Source organism: Fundulus heteroclitus, chromosome 20, assembly GCF_011125445.2.
Source record: "Fundulus heteroclitus isolate FHET01 chromosome 20, MU-UCD_Fhet_4.1, whole genome shotgun sequence".
Taxonomy (NCBI): Eukaryota; Metazoa; Chordata; class Actinopteri; order Cyprinodontiformes; family Fundulidae; genus Fundulus; species Fundulus heteroclitus.
The window spans coordinates 29336092-29351173 of NC_046380.1; positions in this window are offsets into that span (position 1 = coordinate 29336092).

The window sequence follows — 15082 nt, forward strand, 5'->3', positions numbered from 1 at the left end:
CTTGAGTTTGACAACACTTTCTATTAAAGCATTATGTTTTTGCTATACTAAAAGACAGAAATTGAAACAAAAAAGAAAATCAAAGGTTTCAGAAAAACTCAAAAGTAGATGAACATGAAGTAGACTCTCAGAGCAACTCTTACATTTCACTGACCACACAGCTTATCTGCTGTGTCCATTTGGTATATCACCTCTAGTGGCAGGCCGGCCCTTTGATTTTAAAAAGCTCTGTTAACAGAGGTGGGGGCAAGCGCATGCAAACTTTAAATACAACAATGTTACATTTCTAGATACTTAATGTTTTTATCCCAAAAGGTTACAAAGCTGACATAACAGTTTTTATTTTTATAGCTTTCTTGAAAAGCGATTCTGGTTTTCTAAGATCTGATTTTTATCTGAATGACTAATACAATAATCTAAAAGGTGACATTTTAATGTGGTGGGATCCAAATTAACACCAAGATATTGAAATTCACTTCTAAAACTGAGTTCCTTACCTCTCTGACAGGTCAGAATGCAGCTCAACTTTCTTTTGTTTAGAAAATGTACATTTTCTTTTTTATATATATATATTGGTATTCACTGATACATTTTTTTTAAAATAACCCCGATTCTGTATTATTCGGTGCTGCTGCATGGAAGACATGCATCTTTGTCATGCTTTGCATGAAGAAAAATCACTGTTTCATCTGCATATATTCGGACATTTACATCCAAGACGATTGAAGAAATAACAGATTCTAGTTTGTAATAAGCGCCTAAAATGTCTTTTTTTTTTCAGTGATCTGTTGCTAATTGTGTATCACAAGCAATCCATTTTGGTCTTTACAGTCTCACATTTTTCTAACTAAAAGAATCAATGCCTTAAGAACACATTGCAAATTTAAACAGCATTTACTGAATCAAACAGATATTTTAAACAAAGCTTTTTTTCTTCCATTTACTTTGCATTTGAATTCGGAATGTTAAAAACATGTTTTGCAACAGTTTATATGGCTAGTCTGATAGAAACATTCAGTGCTAACCCCTTTTCTTTCAAATCTAACAATGTTCATTATGGCCAAACGGTTTTATTTTAGCTTCACCAGACCAAAGGACACGTCTCCATGAGCAAGGTCTTTGTCTCTGAGTCCATTTGCAAACTGTAATCTGGCTTTAATGTTGCTTTTGGAGTAATGGCTTCATCCTCTGAGAGGCATTTCAGTCTATATTGGTACAGGACTCGTTTGCCTGGGTATAATTACTGTCTTACCAGCCTTCATGCTTTTGTGCTTCCATATAATTGTTTGAACAGTTGGAAACTGTGACCAAGGATGAACCGGATTAGTGAAGCTCCACACTTCCTGATAAATTAGCTAATTTATTTTGATTTCTTTGCAATATGTTTGAGGTGCTGCCTTAAAAGACATCCACAGGTGTAGCCACAATGAACTTAAATGTTACGACTGAACCAATCAGAAACTTAAAAAGCTGCAACATCGTTATTCGTGTTTCCCAAATTGTTTAAAGTAAAAAATAATGTTAGTGTATGTAAACATGAGTTGGAGAAAAGTAACGCAATCGTAAAAAACTGTCTGCCATTATTCTTGCATTTAACATTTATAAATAAATAGAATTGTAATTGGAAGTATACGGATTGGTTGATAAGTGGGTATGTTTGTAATTAACAGGTTTAAAGACAGAGGAGTGATCGCGTTCCATTTTCCAAGCAGCTCAATCAACAACTTTTTTTTAACTCACTGGACATTAAAAGAAAATACTGAATATGCTGGTAATCGTTTTCTAGTTCAGTAGGGCTTCAGAAAGTGGGAAGTCACCCCCCCCCCCCCCCCCCACACACACACACACACACACACACACACACACACACACACACACACACACACACACACCCATATGAAGTGAAAACACTCCACTGCAATGCAGCAGCAACAGTAAATGCAGCCCAATAACCTGCACTTTGAAGTCGAGCAATTATTCCATCCATCCGCGTTTTTATTCTTCCCCCTTTAAAGGAAAAGGTGGGGTGAAGGGTTGGGGGAGCAGACGTGCCGTGTTTTGGTGCCTGATTTGGTTAAGGCAGCCGGTTGATACGAGGACTTTGAAGTTGATGTGAAAAATATGTGGGTGACTTATTAAAGTTCTATCAGTGTTTGTTGTATTTGAACTCGTTAGGTGACTTGTTCATCAGCTCTACGCTGGAACTAAATGTGCCTCCCGAGTGCGTTCTGCAGCACTCAAAGTTTTGCTATCTCAAAGTTTGATAGGAGCGCTGTGATCACTTTCTCTGTGGCTTTCCTCCCTCCCTCCCTCCCCCAGGACATTTTCTTGTGGCGCTCATACCTTAATGGCATTATACGGGTTTATTTGCGAGCCCCAAGGGCCTCATTGTGCCGAGGTAATTGGGATGTTGTGGTGAAATCTCCATGGTAACGTTTTTAATCCGGCTGTTATAAACTTCGGCATTAAGAGGCTGAAAAACAAGCTGCCTCACTTTCCACTGAACAGGCCGGGGGCTTTTGGAGCCAAATGCATCTTATTAAGTTTTATACACCAACCTTTAAAATGTATGTGTGTGTGTGTGTGTGTGTGTTGTGTGGGAGATGAAGGGAGGGGGTGGGGGAGTAGGGGGGGTCTTGTTTTACTCAATTATAAGACTCCTTTCTACACAAATCAAGGAAGGAAGCCGCCTTGACTGGCAGTCTGGCCCAGTGCGGTGAGACTGGAAACAATAGTTTACACATTAGAAGAAGCCAAAAATATCCCAAACATCCTGCACAAGTAGATACCGGAGCGACAGCAACTCATGAATCGGGATCTCCAGCAAACAGTCTGCTGGGAAACGTCTTGGTCTGATCTGCAAAAAAAAAAAAAAAAAAAAAAACACTCAATAAAACATCACCTTGAAAGAGTCACTCGTGGCATTTCAGTGAAGCGTTTTTAAAGAAGACATGCAGAAACGTTTTAAGAGCCCCTTTTTTCTTTTCTTTTTTGCACACGTGCTGATATGCGATTTAATCACATATCAACACGTTCATTCATAATATCAAAAAGTTCATTCATAATTTTTTTGGAAACAAGCACTGGCAGCGAACATGAGCTGCTGTGGAAAGAAACTAAAATTTACTCCACGGTTATTGTAGAAAACACTGTTAAACCTGGACAATAAAACATTTTAAGAACTGCATCGTACCCCACGCAGTTATTTACTCGCTTATTTTTGATGCCAAGGCTTTAAACGCACATCCATGAGGCACTCCCACCTCCTAAATTAAAATACAAAATAATTTCCTTGATCTCTTGTAAATCTTTCAAAGTACAACACAAGTAGATTTTTGGCATTATAGGTAATCCTATATTGATACTTTTCAAACATTTCTTCTCAGGTTCTACGTCTATCATTAAAGCTTCATCTTGTCCGTTATATTTTATGCGTTATAATGAACATGTTCAACAGTGAGCACCAGTCCCTTTGGATTGATGTTAATGATGTTAATGTAAAAGCTGCACTGCATTTGCATTTTATTTTGTCTTTATGAAAGGCTCCTTTTGTTTAGATTCCTACGCTGTTTTCAACCAACCGGATGTCTATGCGTCAATTCTAATAGACTAGCAAGATAAAAATGTGTAGAAACCTTTAAAATAATTTTATCTTTGGTTGCAGTTGTATATTCTCACGATGAAAAAAAAAATCCAGTGGGTGTGAAAAAAAATAATGATAAGGAACAATGGTTTAAAAGAGACAGTTTCTATAAAATCCATTAAGCTCCTTTTGTTCAAACTTCCTTTTTTAAGAGTTTTGATAACTTTTAATTGGTACGTCACGACTTTCTGTTTCCCCGGGGTGTAAACATGACATCACATAAAGGCCAGTCGTTTTTATCTGCCATGCACAGGGAGCACAATGGTGGGCATCAGAGCGTGGGGGTCTCTGAGTCTCCATGACAATCAGAGATGCTATCTACAGGCCAAGCAGTTGTCAGGAGCCTTTTCTGTGCCACTATCACAAATGTAAAGCTGAGTAAAGTCTTTAACTGGAGCTGCGTGCTCAGGCCGAGCGTTTTGGCAGCACACGTTTAGGATAAAACAAAAGGTGAGCGTGTGGCATGGCACCTCGTGCTCACTGTTGAGTACGGTGGAGGACCTGGAATACTTTGGGCTTGCTTTTCAGTCGAGAAGGAGAGGAAACGGAGTTCCAAGCAAGTCTCGCAGGAAACCTGTGAGGCGAGGTGAGCTGTAGACGAGACAGGATCCAGAACTCTGAGCGATCCAGACGGATTGTGCAAAGAGGAGAGATGACTCCCTCCGTGTGCCTCATCCTTGTAGCATGTTAGCGCAGAGGACTGTAGCAAAAGGAGGTCGAAAAAGTACTGACAGCAGGGGTGGCAGTAATAGTTGCACGGGCGATTTTGCTAAACAAACATTGGGATTTTTTTTTCTTCACTGAATAACTGTCTTCAAATTAAATGTGATCTTTTATTTTACATTATGCTACTTAATTTATTTTATTTTAAGGCGTTTTAGGTATCTATACGAGGGGTGCCATTAAATATGGAGGGCACAGTATGTATTTTACATAGTTAGACAAAACTGTGGGGTTACCGTCTTTGTATAAAATGAAAACATTGTTATGTAGGGGGGCGCTCCGTGGCGCCGCGGCTAAAGCAGGTGCCCCAAGTGCAGAAGCTGTCCCCAACGCCACCCGGCGACCGATTCCCTGCATAGGCTAGTCGCCATGAGTCATTCACCTCTATCAGATCTACTGAACTTTCAAATAAACTCCACAAGTGGCATAAAGTCCCTTTAAACAACAACCCTCCGATAGAGCTTTTCATAACTCCACTTTGATGCTTTGTATAGCTTCAACGATGGAACCGTGATTCATTCATTCCCGAGCTTTTCCATTACGCTACTTCAAGAGCATTACTGATGATACCGATGTAAATCATTTGATCTAAAAAAAGAATGACGGTGAGGAGAGGGGGTGGAGGGGGAGGGGGGGGGGGAGCAAAAACATCTTGAATTGGTCGAGAACCAGATGGCCTTTCTGACTTTAAGAAGTTGCTTTGGCATTTTAAAGAAGGCAGCCTCAGAATGGTTATAGAGGAACTTCCGCAAAGCGTGGAACAAGGCCCACAGATATTTGAGCAACATCCAGAGCAATTTACTGTTTTATTTACAAACTGAAACACATGTCCTCGGAGCTTCACAGCCCCCTCCAGTCCACATCCACTCTGCTTCCACACTAACTTTCTGTCACTGACGGGTTTTTTTTTTAAAAATCTTAATTTATTTGCCTCTTTTCCCCCGATTTGACTTTCCTTCCTTCTGTCCATCGCTCATCAGTCAGTCACAGACTTTCAAAACCCGACCAACCTGTCGACAGCGCCTCAGATCCTGCAGGTTCAACGTACTTTTAGCTCTTATTTGAATCTTTTTTTTATTTTTTGCTTGCGCGATGCCCTCTGTGCCTCTGGGACCGCTCGCATCTGAAACATCTTACAGAGACAGACACATATTTGCCGTTTTAGAGCACAAAAGGACGGCGGAGGGTGTTTGAAGTGGCTTCACAGGGGGAACCAGAACCAGAGCGATGGATTTGAGAAACCATGCAGAAATGTTAACGCAATGTAACTCTGCTAGGGCCATCTAATCTAATGGAGGCGGATAGTGATTCAATGTGAAGGCAGGCGCCTTTGAAGCTGGGTTCTGTTGACGTTTCTCATGCAACAGCTCTGTTGGAGGGAAGCGGCGTTCCTCTCCAACCCCTCGGGCAGTTTTCTCCGCGTACGACCGACGGTGCCGGGTGCGTGATAGCGTCCTGTGCTGAAGGGTCCCAGGTTGACCGTGCTTTCCAGGAACATTAGGTGAGCAATTAGAGGCAGGAGCAGTCGACTTGATCCTTATCTGAGTAAATTAACCTCAACATGATTTGTGGTGTTAGGTTTTCCACTTAGGGAGCCAAGCAGGTGTTTAATTACCATGCAACATCCAGGTACGTAGAGTTTAGCCAGCCTCGGGGGTTTGGTGTGCGCTTCTCATATGGTGCGAGGCCATCATAATCATCCCTCTCTGTCTTGTTGTCAGCATCCAGGAGGCAAGGTGCTCCCTTGTTACTTGGCAAGCTCTGTGCAAGGTTTTACAAGCCGACAGGCTTTCGTGTTCACCTTGATATGATGACTCACTGGGAGGACTACTGGTATTTGCAGTGCCTTGCTCAAGTATTCATACCTCTTAAGCTTTTCTCATATTTTGTCACCTGACGACCACAAACTTTGATGCCTTTTATGAGCTCTTCCTCTGATAGACCAACACAAAGTATAGGTTTCACAGTTTTTTTTACCAAGCTTACTAAAAGTATCAATTTTATGTTTGGCAATCCCGAGCCAATACTTGGCATAAACCGCATCCATCTGCAATCTGCAGCTTTGCACAGAGGCCGACATTTTTGCCCATTCTTTGCAAAGCAGCTCACGCTCTGTCATACTGGATGCAGAGGGTGTGTACTGTATTTTGGCTCCCTCGTTAATTTGTCCAGCTGCCCTGTCCTCCTGAAGAAATGCGTACCCACATTATAATGCTACCAACACCATGTTTAATGGTGGGGAGGGTGGTGTTAGTTTTCAAGCACAGCGTTTTACATGTAGGTCAAAGTGCCATCTGATCAGGGAACCTTCCTCCACAGGTTTGTTCCACAGGTTTTTCTTTCTTTTCACAACAGCTTTCTTTTTGACACTCCCCCATAAAGGTCAGATTTGTGGATCGCTGCAGCTCCTCCTTCGGCCTCTTTTCTGAATAGTGATCTGCTTTCCGCTCATTAAGTTTTTATAAGTTTTTTAAGTTTTTTTATTTTAGGAAACTTCCAAGGCCTTCTAAGAGCAGCTGCACTTACACTGAGTTTGAATTGCACAAAGGTGAATTAAGTTTCTAATTAGGTGACGTGTAAAGGTAAATAGAGGTGTTAGCATTTAGAAAACCCTTTACCGTTTACCTTCCGCTTCACAGCTACGGACCTCTTTGCGTTGGCCTGTCACATCTAATTCCAATAAAACACACAGAAATTTGTGGTCGCGACACAACAAACTATGTTCAAAAAGCGTAAATACTTTTACATGCATGTGACGAAGGAAGTGGATTTAAAGGGGACGTATAATGCTTTTCACTTCTTCATTTTCACGTTGAAATCCTTCAGTTGTGGTCTAGATAAAATGGAAATGCAATGCTTTAATCTGAATTCCTCGTTAATTGACCCCCATGTTCCCCATTTTAACCTCTGTTCTGAGACGTGTCTGAGAGCAAATCGTTTTGCTGCTGTCTCTTTAAATCTAAAGAATGACTGAAACACAATATAAGGATATCTACGTAGCACCTGGAGAGACTACATTTAAATATTCAACATTCCTAGAGACTCCGAGTACATAACAAAAATATGTGCATCTTAACATGTTTCTGTACCAGATTCAGCAGTGAAATCGCTTTTTTTTTTTATACTTTTGTCATGAAACCTGATCAAACCAGTTTGTTTCTGCCTTCCTCTTTGGTGACATTTTAATTGAGACGAGTTTAACGTTGTCCTTCATTTTTCCATGCAGATCACACAGCCGATAATGCAATTTGTACTGTATGAAAACTGCGTTTGTCCTGTTGTCTCTGTATCACATTATCATGGTCAGACAGAGTCCATGACTCCTGCTGCTTGCACATATGAAGATGATATGATGTAACGCCGAAGCAACGTTTCACACCGTGCTCACAGAAAACAGATACGTGCATGTTGTTTCAAAGGAATTCCTTCTGTCGCTAACATGCAAACGAACATCACGCAAACGTCTTGTGTTGCTCGCATGCGTTTTTGTCTCATCAAACATCCAGAGTTGCTTAGTTTCTCCGCCGTATCTTGCAACACTTGAGCCTCTCTTATCCCACCGCGTCCCAAATAAGAAGAACTGTACGAGTCATCGTCCAGCCTGACCTGCCGTGCACTGTGCCGTATCCCCAGCTCCACTGGGAGCTCCACTGGGACTAGTCATAATGTGCCTCAGACGGACCCCGGTACTTGAAGGCCGTAATCAGCGCCAGGGCAGGATATTAGCTAAATTGCACATGAAAGAAGGGATATTTAAAGGAAGCCCGAGCGCTAAATATTATGATAAATTATGTTCTCATAAGAGAGGATACGTAAGGGCTGAACAAGAATAATAGAGGCTCGCACGCAGCAGGAGGGGGTGCATTTTTAAAGCAAGACTGTACTCTTTATCTTGAAGAAGGTGGAAACGTCCACCGATATGTGACGCAGCAAGACTCTCAGTCGTTCTATGTCCCTGGTTTGATCAGATATCAGCATATTTTACCAGGTTGTAATCAGCATTTGTACTTTGAACCGAGCGAAAGTATTTCAGTTTTAAAATTTCAATACACGTTTTGAAACAAAGTTTCAATTTGACGAAAAATATTCCTGATTTTCAGTCGCTCACCGTCAGTCCAGTACTAAGAATAGTACCAGTCTGGCTTTCGTAGATTAATGCTCATCCACTTTCATCGGTAAGAGGTGAAAGCGGAGCACGAAGGCCGGAAAAGTCGCTGTAATACAGAATGGTAAGAGTAAGGGTTAAGTCCTTGCTTTTTTTTCCTGTAGAAAGTACCACCGACCCATTGCTTGTGTTTGGCTGTGACTTTTTACTAGACCAACATGTTGGTGCCATTAGCTTTGTGCTCTCTTTATTTTTCTTTGGCATGGACAGGACTTCAGATTCAGCTCACTCCATCTGTGTGTTGGGAATGCCATTCTCCTGGACTGAGGGATTGCTGCCGTTACAATTCTGTGCTCTCTTTGTTTGTCTTTCTATAGAAAGTACTCCTTGCTCCCTGAGTCTTTATACAGCTATTTGTCATTCCTGGACTGATCTAATTACTGCTAGTAGCCGGGCAAACTCTATAGATTTGTGTGTTTAATTGAAAGTACCACTGCTTGGGTATTTTTCTTTTTTTTTTTTCATTTTTATTTTGCCGCCAGATGGATCTCCTGACAGTGCTATCGCGGTCATTAACGTTGCATACCCCTTTTGTTTTGCTTTCCACAAAGAGGCTTTCTGGCTCAGTGCTTCTGCATTTAGTTGTGTATTTTTCTTGGGTGCAGTCATTAATGGACCTGTTGCTGGCTTTAGCTTTGTTTACTCTCCATTTTTTTTTTTTCGATTAAAGTACTCCAGGGCTGGTTACTTCTGTGTTTTCGGTCATTGATGTAGCTATAGCAGTCACTCACGGTTGTGGTTTGTGCTTTTTCTCCATAGAATAGGGTATGGACGGTTTCAAGATATGAAACTAAAGAGTGTCAGCTTTTGGTTCTAATGTCTTGATGAATTGTCAACCAGAAGTAACTTGGGGGTGAAGGAGAGCAGCAACAGGGAAAAACCAGCTCACCTCCTTAAAGTTCACGTTGGCAGCTCTTTTTCAACTCTGATAGCATCGTTGTATCCTGACAACTTTATCTTATGATCTAGTTTAACATGTTGAGAGGAAGTCATGTGAATAAAGTCACTTCAGCTTCTTCGGATCTATTGTTATATATATACATGTATATATATATTGACTCATATATGTATATATTTATAATACTTTGTGTGGAATGTTGTAAATATATATATAAAAATTTTGTATATCTGGAGCGTGTAACAAAAGTAATTTCCCTCTGGGATTATTAAAGTATGTCTGATTCTGATTCTGACTCTGATTCTCTAATATGATCGTATACTTGAAGAGAAGGTGTATCCTGCAAAAGGACTAAAATGGTTGGTGGAAAAACTAACAAGCTTTATGTCCAGGTGTAAATTGCTCCTCCCACTTGTTGTGAAATGTGCCTTTATTTTAGGTATTTTAGGTTCACTTTCTTCTTCTCCCCCCCTTGGATGCAGGTTTTCTGTCTCCATGCAACTCAGTTATCATCCACACCTTCTGTCCAAGTCCACCTCCTCCTCGTCGACTCCCATCACCTCCACCCATAGGCATCTCCCCTCTCCCCACCCCGCTCCTCCTCTAAACCTCTCCAAGTGGATACCCCACAGGAAGGGTTTCACCATGAGGGGAAATGGGTCCCAGATGTCTGCCTTTTGTGTCCCCATAAGCTCCTCCTGGGATGGAGGGCTTGAAGGGTGATTATAGGGGGAGGAGGAGGGGGGGGAGCATAGAGTGCTATGTACCAACATTAATACCCGCAGCCCAGGAGGGTGAAGAAACTCACAGGGCGGAGGTGAAGGTGAGGAAGAACGTAATGACGGGCTCCCTTTGCTGGGCCGGCACACATATCCAAACACATCAGTTCTGATTGGTCACACCGCTGCGCTCCTACCAGCTGAAGACGTCACCGGAGACCTTCAAGCTTTTGTTCTTTGATGGAAATTGAGTTGAGTGCATTACAAATTTTAAGGAAAAAAAAAAATGTTTTTTTCCTCCCGTCCCCGCTTTTGAACTTCAAAGTTTGAAGCATGGCTTCTCTTCAGTGTTTTATTTCCGTCAGGTCAGAAGCATCTGGTATTGAGACACAAATAGACAATACATCTGCCTGTTTTGATATCCAAGCTATTCCTGCTGTGCATGTAGGACCATATACTGTACGTTGATGTATTTATTTTTTTTCCTTCTCCAGAAAGGGTTAATTATGGACCCTCGTGGAAACAGAGCAGAGATGAGAGCGGGGCCTAAGTGTTTAGTGAAACATTATGTCAAGACTCTGACAAGGAAATGAAATGTGCAACATCAATCAGCCTATGAGGATTGAGATCAAACGAGCCTCCACACTCCTGCATCTGGTTCTGTTTGGACAGCCGCACCAACCCCCCCCCCCCCCTTCCCCTTTCTTCTCCTTTTCCTTTCCCCTTTCCTTATTCTTCTCTCCGTCTGTTCCTGCTCTTCTATTCTTCTTTCGGCCGCAACATTCCTGTTGTTAGCTCATTTTTTCCATCACGGTGGCACAGAGCCACACTTTCGCTCAAGGTAAGCAGCAAACTGGGGAGAGACTGGAGTCGGCCACATGGACTCTCTTGTCCTTCCAGCGTCGACCCATCTCAACGCTGGTCAGTCCAGGAGTTGATCTGACCTGTCCTGGGAACTCAACCTCATATAAGTCACTGTCTCTGCAAAAGTCTTGACAAACAGTTGTTGTTTTTTTCTCTCTTTGGAGACGACTGAACCCAAAAGGCTCTGAGATCAGTTTCACTATATGAATGAAATGTAAACCGGCGCAATCACAGGGCTCATCAGAAACGGCCTCCCCCTCCGTGGAATTCACACGCAGATCATCTCCTGCATGACATGGAGCAAAAGTCACAATAGACGTATCGCTGGCTTGTGAATGAAGCCGGTTCCTACACAACGTCTCGTTCGAAGCTAAATTTAAACCAGCTTCGGCCCTGAGAAGATAGACAGATTTTACATGAAAGCCACCACAGAGCGTGCTCTCGACCAAAAGTCCAAGATTTCGACAGCAGGAAACTCCCCGCACCATGTTCTCCCGGCTATCGGTGGATGACTCACTCGCTCGTGACGCATGTTTGGTGTAAATGGTTGCTGCCGGGGGAGACTGACAGGGATCCGATGGCAGATTCACGCAACATTTAGTAATTAAAGCGAAATTGCACGTTGCAGAGACCGAACAAACAGCCTGACGTCATCTTTCGCAGCGGGGTCTACCTGCTGTGTCACGACCGGCGGTGCGAGGAAAACATCTTGTAAGTGGCTGCAGACGCAGACAAGTCGAGTGGGACGTGAAACATGTGCTGGCTCCAGCCCCGAGGCGTGGATGGCCCAATTAGATGCTCTCTTACCTCTACGGGCTGAACTTCTCCAGGAGGTCACTGAGGTTAGGGGTTATTTAGGGTCCGGACTGCATTGGCTTTCCCAAAGGGAAGCCGAGGAGTTGGACAGCTTACATAAAGAGTGATCGCAGAGAAGTTAAATAGACTCCGTGTTTGAGTTTTTCCACACGTTTACATGATGAAGTTGTTGCAGTCTAACATCCCGGTGCTCAGACTGGGGTACGAGCCTTTAATGTGAATTATTTGCGAGGTAAAAGCAAACAAATAAGCTGTGATGCAGAGATGACACACTCCCGCAGCCCAAAAACCTGAGCTACGTGTCTGCAGAAATTTCTGAGAGGGGAGGTGCAATGGGAAATACATTGGAAAACTCCCAGTTCCCTGAAGTGGATAACGCAACAAGCCAGGAACATGTGCTGGTGGCTACTTATGCTACATTTCATTTACCTCTGAAGTCTTAATTTTTGATCCTGGAATGATACCAAGCACAACTTTAAAGGGAGAGTTGGGATTTTCCGAAGTGAATTTCTGTGAAGCAGACAGATATCATGCTGTCATGAGTTTACTGAAAAGTAAACTAACCTTCATACTGTTGGAAAGCCAAATGTGTTTAGGTGCTTTATCTGGAAAAAAACCCCAACACAAAGTAATTTTTGTTTTATATCCATGGGAAATACTATTATATTGATGGTTCTTAACGATATATACTTAGAAAGAAGATTGTTGTTAAGTTAATTGGTTTTCTCAACCTAACAACTGCTGTTTTACTACGTTAAATGACGTCAGTGGAAGCTACTAGCTGTTTAAACCTGCCTCATCAGCTCTGGCTCGGTTCATGCAGCCGCCAGCCTCTCTAACTCTAGTGGACTAACACCGGGCGGTGAGAAGACCACCCAACTGTCCTTTTGGAAGGTGTAGATGGTTGGGACCCAGCTACAATGTTTTGGATATTTTATTTAACTACTATTTCTTTCTGATTTTGTAAAAAAAAAAAAAAAAAAAAAAAGGAGTGGCGTCCTAGTGGTCAGAGCATGGCGCTCGCATCATGGGAAGGCTACAAGTTCGCTGGTTAGAAACAGACTGCTACTTTGAGTCTCTAACCCCAAATGCTCCCTAAAACAGATGGGTTAAATAAAGAGGACACAGTTAATTGGAAAGTATATTGGAACAACAAATAACGATTATAAATATTATTATTAAAAATCAGCACCATACTGTCTGGTGGATTCCAGTCGGAAACCCAAGAATCAACCAGCAGGTGGCTATATAACACTGAAATTGCCTGAGTTTAGATTTAAAAGAAGAAGGTCTTAGACAGACCCTTTAGCTAAGAAGTATTAGATTAAATACATGCTCCAAACAGTTGTAGTTCTTTACCCTCTTGCATTCAGTCATTAACACCTTCATTAAAGCCTTCGAGCCATATTTGAATTCTGTTGTGAACAGGAGAAAGGCAGAAGAACTTGGGAAGCAAATGTTAAAATCTGGGTACTAGAAGCAGCATTTTCAGAGGAGAAAACGAAAGCTGCAGAGCGCAGTGATTGATTAGTCCCTTTCTTTATTTCAGCTGAACAAAACTTTAAAAATCCTCCTAATATCATTGGTCACTTGCAGCATTCACTCCTCCTGGATGAGCGTTCAGCCACAGTGGACAGTCGCTTGCATTGTGTCATTGACTTTGCAGTTTTGTACCGCCTTGTATCACACGAATGTCACGTTAAGTTTGCTATGGCTCCAATACTGTCAGGGTTAATGGCACAAAAAGCAAGTGCAGGGTGGGCCTCTACATCATAGCTTCCAAAAATCTCTGGACAACCAGTCCTCATGCATACACATGCTGCTGAGTTTTTTTTTTAAAATCTCCACCATGAAAACTATTTAAATAATTTTTTCCCCCCAGAAAAAACACTTACTTTGGGGATAGTACAAAAGAGGTAAAAAGTTCCCGTCTTGAAAAAATAACTTTTATTCTGGACAGGTCAATCACATCTACTAATGTTGCCTTGTATGACATGACTACAGACATTTTCAGCATTCAAGAGTTATTTTAAAGTGTTAAAATTTGCTAAAACGGGGGTCCATCTGATTAGCTGTTGGCTTTCAACCTCACTTAAATAAAATCTGAAGTACCCCTTTAACCACGCTCCGGTTCGAAGTTTGAACTCCATGAGGTTTCTAATTTTTAGTAGAGTTTATAAAAATGGATATTCATAAATTGATTTCTCCAATAGGGAGGAGGACTTCAGGAGAAATCCCGTCTGAGTGCATTAGCTTGGAAACTCAACAAACTGGTCACTAATAGAGAGTTTAGAAAGCTTTTTGTCGTGAGATCGCTCTGCCTGTAAGTGGCGCAATCTGAAATACAAATTACATCAGCTTAGTATTATTCTAACTTTAAATTGTTGCAGACCGTTACAAGGCTACTTACAATTAGCAATACAAGCTAATATTTTAAAGCTAATATGCCACCTAAAGGATGTTTTATGGCACTGTGTGCAAAAAGATTTTGTGTTTATTAAAAGTTTATTTTTCTTATTTGGTCGTCAGTACATTTTAAATACAGTGCAGCCATATTGGATTTTTTTTTTGTGGCTGGGGTTAGAGGGAAACATCTGACTCACTCACCAGGATATCCAACTTCTGGGAACCTTTCTGATGGTGAAAGGTTAAAAAAGTGTCATTTAGAGAGGTCCTAGTTGTTCAAATTCTGAGAGTAGGTGTAACAGATTTTTTTAAAGCAGAGGGCTTCTGGTTAGGGGTTTGTTAATATTTATAGATTACTTTATTTGTCCTTTATAAACACAGATTTCCCATCACGGCACACTCCTTCTCTTCCACTGAAATGTGTTTCAGTCCAATTTTCACGATACTCAGGAGAAATGTTACGCATCCCGAAGACATTCAGTGTTGGATCACATGATTGCAAAATATGGCAATGAGCACAAATTTCTGAGCGTTTTTCTAGCTCGTCTCATAAATCTCCTTCGTCCTGCCAATCCACCGTGTTATTATGCCGACTGACCTGCGGTTCATCAGGTTTGTTTTCACAGTCTGTGGTCAGACAAGTGTGACGAAAGCAATGACAGGCAAACATCAGCGAGAACCTGCTGAATGTTGAAGAGGAGGGGGTGGGGGGGTAGAGAGATTTGAAGGACACCAACAACGAGTAATTTGTGAACAATTCTGATCTGTGAGAAAACTGAACTCTATAATTATCACCATTAAGGATTGAACCATTCATGTGTTAGAAATATAAGGCCTGTGTGGCTCTG